Source organism: Quercus suber, unplaced genomic scaffold (assembly GCF_002906115.3).
Source record: "Quercus suber isolate HL8 unplaced genomic scaffold, Cork oak 2.0 scaffold_342, whole genome shotgun sequence".
In the NCBI taxonomy this organism is placed as follows: Eukaryota; Viridiplantae; Streptophyta; class Magnoliopsida; order Fagales; family Fagaceae; genus Quercus; species Quercus suber.
This window is the reverse complement of record NW_027069794.1, coordinates 321303-327224: the sequence shown is the minus strand read 5'-3', so window position 1 is coordinate 327224 and position 5922 is coordinate 321303. Positions and strand designations below refer to the sequence as shown.

The window sequence follows — 5922 nt, the reverse complement described above, 5'->3', positions numbered from 1 at the left end:
TCTTTGGTTTTTCAGGACTCACCCTTCAAGATCTTCAACACCTGAAGACCTTTCAGCCCACTGATTTCCAAGGACTTATCAAAATACATATTTTGAAAATCTCACAATTAGATTACATGTTGTATATGTTCTTAATTAACATGCATGCTAATTTTTATGCCAATCGAATATTATTTACTATTCGATCCATAAACTCATCTTTTATGTATTATTTTAAGCTACAAAAACTCGAATTAAAAAAAAAAATTGTTTGATTGGTGACATGACTATTGATCTTTTATTTGATTACTTTGAAATTTTGTAATCACGAAGAATACACGAAAATAATGTAATCCAATGATGAATTTGTTAAAAGTTGCATCTAATTAAAAAAATATTAAGTGGTGTAATATTTTTTAAAATTACATCAGATATAACTTGAACTCGACCTTGTTTAAATAATATAGAAAGCAAAAAATGAAGTGAGATAGAGAAAAAAAGAAAAGAAAAAGAACACAAGCTTGTTTAAAAACTATTTTAAGATAATAAAAGGAAAACTAATTAATATGATATTTTCAACAAAGTTACTTCCTATGTAGAAAGAGGGAACCGTTCTAACAAAATAATCAAACAAATACTTTTCTTTCTTTGACAATATAGTATAAATATACTTGTTTTAGTTTAGAAGACTTCTTTTCCTACAAAACAAAAGGCATATAAGTTTACATTTTCTAGTCAAAGATACTTTGTTTTTTTTTTTGGGACAAAATTGGGAAATGCCCCGTTTGAGCAAAAACAGCAGCATTGTGTCCTCTTTTCCAAACTAAATAGGGAAATGCCCCTCTTTTGAAAATCGAGTTTCTCAAAATTGATTTCGACTCTATAGCGGCGTTTTTTAGGAGCCTATAGTGACGTTTTTAGGACCTATAGTGGCGTTTTTTAACTTGATTTATATAAAATCGAGTTATAGGTAAAAAAGAAAATCAAAAAAATTGCCTATAACTCGATTTTATGGAAGTCGAGTTACAAAAGAGGGGTATTTCCCTATTTAGTTTGGAAAAAATGGCATAATGCTGCTTTTTTTGCTCAAATGGGGCATTTCCCAATTTTGTCCTCTTTTTTTTGGGTCAATAAATACATACATTTTTTTTTGGTGTCGCACTGGTCATATGTTGTGTTGCCCGTCGTTTGGAATTCTTCCAAGCCAAGAATGCGTAGCTTTGTAAACATCAATATATATATGGAATAACTAATGTTGCACCGAAATAAACTTTGTGCGCTGATTCTTCCAACTCAAACCACAATGATCGACAAGGATAATTAGAAGGTTCAACTTGTTATTTTGTTGTTTGAATTTATTGGATTAACCAAGTCAAGTACTCTATAGTAGCATTCAAGTTTGGGTCGAACAATAGAACGTATTTTTAAAAAGCATATGAAAGACAACAACAACAACAACAACAATAATAATAATAATAATAATACGTGATAACAAATTTGTACATCAATTCATTTAAGACAAGCTAATTTCTTACTCCCTTGAAAAAATAAAATAGTTTCCCTCCCCTCGGTAGATATGTCGGGAATTTATACGCACCCAAAGATTTGTTTGAACTCTGTTGGCATATTCTCAATAAGAAATGCTATGATAGAAAGATATATTAATAGTACTTTTGCTTTTTTTTTTTTTTTTTTTTTTTTATCATGTAATAAATCATTTTAAAAAAGTTTTGACCCAATTTTTATAAAAAATATAAAAGAGAAATATTATATTCACAATATTTTTACAACAAATCTTAAATGGTAGATTACTATTAGCTGTTAAAGATAAACAAAAAGTGATTTAAGTTGTGGGTTCAAATTATAATAAATAACAACTTATCATCTATGATTTGTTGTGAAAAATAAAAAGCTATCAAAAAAATTAATTACTTTTTTTTTCTCATAAAAAATTTCTAATTAAACATATTTCCTAAACTAGTGCCCTTAGAACATCCCTTAACCTTTCCCCCTCTTTTAAAAAAGTAGTTGAATTTCACTTATCTATATCAAAGATACAATGCTGCTTTTTCCTAAAAAAAATTAAAATCAAATTAATTGCTTTATCTCTAAGACAGGCAGAATTTTCATGGAAATAATATTAATAATTACTAATCGCTAACCCGTGCGATGCACGGGAAGCTATTGATAACTTCCCCAATACGAAGAGAAGAAAAAAAAAAAAAGATCATGGTATAAATTATATACCAAATCAATAAAATCTATCACTTACAAAGTAATAAAATCTATTACATACAATGAAATATTGTAATAACCCAGAGCTTGAGATCATATTTAGAAAATATATAACTGATATAAGTACACTCCAATACAATTAATTAAACAAATATAGTTAATTCCATACTCATTCAATCAAATATCTTCATAATTACATTAATCATTCTTGATATCCAAGATGTATTTAAATTCTAACATTCCCAATAAACAAAGATGCTAGACCTCAATGGGATTGAAAAGGAAACATAATGCCAATTTAAACAATTGCTAAAATCATCACTTTCCACTATTGAGAGAGAGAGAGAGGTGGTTGTTGTGTTACATCCCTTCAAAAGAATCTACCCTTTACATTTTTTTTTTATGTAATTGACCCATAACAAAATAGATGTACCACATTTAGAGTATGCATATTTGGAAGATTAAAAGTAAAGGAAAATGAGAAAAAGAACCCACGTAAAGTTTTTTTCTCTTCCTCTTGATGTTGACTTTTCCAGTATCATCCAGAATCAAATTCAAGTACTCCTCAAAGCCCTGTAAGGCATAAAAATTAACATTTGAACAAATTTACATGTATTCACTTAAAATTGTAATAGATGTTAAAAATTAGGTTTATATCAACCTTTGAACCAAAATTTAATATTTTAATACATCAATTAGCAATTTTGCCATTGTTAGTTGCAACATATATCTTTTTATTTGTGACAAATATGGTGCAATTTTGGCATATGCACTTTAAGATATTTCATCCACATAAAAGTAACATTCTAGGTAGCAAAAATCCAGACAAACATCAATTGCCCTGCCATAATTCAAAATAAGGAGCACAAGAACAAATACCCAATTGAAATTAGAAGGAAGAAAAGTTCCATGTACCTAGCATATGTCTTCTTAGTAGAAATTTCATGTCCTAAAAATATATATATGAATTTCAAAAAATATATGCTGGAAACAAAAGCTATCTGCAAAGCAACAGTACAACCTAACTGAAAACATAAAATTAAGACCTATAAATTACAATTTGACACAAACCAAGACAAAAATATTATATTACCCATTAAAATGTCTTTAAAACACACAAAAAATTACCCGTTATATGAAAAAAAAGAAAAACAAAAGAAAAACAAAAAATCTTCAAGACAAAGTAAGCCTAGTGTCATATTTATTTTATTTGTTTTTTGGGTCAGTGTCAGATTGCTAACCTTGATATAAAACTTAGATTTTAAAAAAAATTTGTAGTCACATATATGAGACAGATAACTTTTGATTAAGCAATACTCATCTAGGATTGCAGCAAATTTAGGAAATTTCATTCAAAATGAAGAAAGAACCATCCAAAATTACAATGAAAGAAGTCCACAACTCACAGAGATAAACAGCAGTATAGAAACCCCAGTGAGTGGGCAGAGATTAACAAAATAAAAATAAAAAACAGAGGAAAGTAGCAAACCTACTGACATCAAAAAGATGGATCATTCAATCGCGGCCCCCTGATGCAAGGAAGGACTGGCTATTTGCGGCTTCTTTAGAATTAGCCTCCTTTTTACTTGAGTCATGAGCACCCTGCCAAAATTTCCAAAATTTTAATATTCTAAGATGCATAGGACCTAAACGCTTGTCAGAAAGCATAGCCTGAAAGGAATATTTCAAAACTGCATGTAGGTGAATGCATTACCTGAAAGCATGAATAATCAGAAGTTTGTAGGTAATAGATATGAAGTTTTCCCTTACAATCACCAGCACTGAGGTACTTGCAAAGATTGAGAAAATTTTAAAGCATTCTTATTAGCTTTGTACATTCTCTGATTAGCTAAAATCAAGAAAATCAAAAACCTAAAATCAAAATTCTAAGTAGGAGTGGAAAAATTAAGAACCAATTGGAATCTAAATACCTACGAAAACATTCAAAAACCTAAAAATCAAAATTCTATGTAGCAATGGAAAAATTAAGAACCAATTGGAATCCAAATACCTACCAAAACTGAAAACCCAAAGAGTGAGAGAGAAAAACCTCAATGCCCAGTGCTCCAAAGAGAGAAAAAAAGAGAAAAGAAGTTACCTGTGAAAGAGGAGATTGGTGGTGAATCAATAGCAAAACCGGTTTTCCAAATCAAAACCCCAGGAAAAAAAAAAAAACTATGAACGCAAATATTAGAAAACAGACGATGGAGATGCAGAGAGAAATCGATGTGGTGGCGGTAATCCGTGGTGGCGAGGGCGATGACGACGGCGGTGGGAGGAACCAAGTTTTGGGTTTTGAGGGTGAGTTTTAAGTCAGGGGGAAGGAGAGTTTAGCGTGACAAATGAGAGAGAGTTTTTTTGGTTTTTAGAGAAGTATCGGGGGTATTTAGTGGGGGAAGAATGATATTACTGTATTTTGTAATTATAATATTAATTAATTAAAATATTTAATTAATTAATGCTAATGTGGAAAATTGTGGGAGCTTGAAAAGTTTCGGTTTTATATATATATATATATATATAGATTAGGTTAAATGAATATATTCACTATCTCCTATAAGCTTAAACTTTTAGGAGAATTGCTAATTTAATATTGTATTAGAGTAAGAAATTTTGATTCAATCCTCCACCTCACCTCCCATATTTAAGAATATTTGTACTTATTTTCTTCTTTCATCTCTAATGGTAGAGCAATATCTAATGTGCTGATCTATCAAACTATCCTGAGAGTCAAATTACTTCTTTAGGGGCAAACTTAGAGTTCACTTATTTTCTCTAAACTCTCCTAGTTATTTCAGCTTTTAATCCCATGCATATGCATAAATATACTTAAAGATATACAATAAGATGCATACTATAATTCTTATATATATAATTTAAATACTATTGATAGTTATTTTTATATTTTGTTAAATCTTTAAATTTTTTTTGTAAAGATATTATTAGGTATAAAATGTAAATTGTCCATGTTTATTTATTTATTTATTATTGTGAAACAACTTTTGTTTTGTTTTGTTTGTTTTTTTTTTTTTTTTTTTTTTTTTTTTTTTTTNGATGATGCATTGCCATCTTTATAATCTTCATGTCGTTTACTTTGTTTTATGTGATATAACGTATAGTGCTTGGATTAGGGTTGGTATCCAATAATCCCCAGATTTTGGGAGAGTTATTAAATTATTCAAATCGTTGATGATACTATAGAGGAACAAGTCATCTATGAACTAATAATGCTTAATAAACATTTATTTTTTTAGTAGAAATTTTAGTTTTCCTGTAATCTTTTTGAAGTTTAATTTGAAGTCCAATTTTTTTTTTTTCGAGAATCATTTGAAGTCCAAAGTTGATGAACATAAAAAAGATTTGATTTTGTCATAAAGCATACTTTATGTTTATGGAACATGATTCATCAGTGACATCTTAGACGTCTCTTTTACTTTATTTCTTTTTGAAATTCATCAGTGACATCTTAGACGTCTCTTTTACTTTATTTCTTTTTTAAAGTTTAAAATGCGTGTAAAACACCTTTGAACGTTTATACCATAAATTCAAAATATCAATTCAAACTTATTATCAAACAATTAATGTGCAGAACATGAACATAAGCTAAATACAAAATTGATAAACAATCTAAGCCAAATATAATCACATCCACAACAGAAAATAAAAGGCAAAGATAAAGGAAGAGAGATGCAAACACAAGGACAACAC

General features: G+C 28.9%; 1 long non-coding RNA gene across 9 annotated transcripts; it reads right to left on the bottom strand.

Annotated features, from left to right (window-relative positions):
* Positions 1–2353: 2353 nt before the first annotated feature.
* LOC112010863 (uncharacterized) lies at positions 2354–4602 on the bottom strand. Of its 9 annotated transcripts, XR_010623539.1 has the most exons (5): positions 4418–4602; positions 4230–4312; positions 3929–4063; positions 3704–3816; positions 2354–2787 (listed from the first exon to the last, which is right to left on the bottom strand). It is a non-coding gene; the product is annotated as an uncharacterized LOC112010863 (long non-coding RNA). The 9 variants fall into 9 exon arrangements; XR_010623535.1 differs by having other exon boundaries at positions 4230–4600; XR_010623538.1 differs by having other exon boundaries at positions 3708–3816; positions 4230–4600.
* Between the last annotated feature and the right edge of the window lie 1320 nt (positions 4603–5922).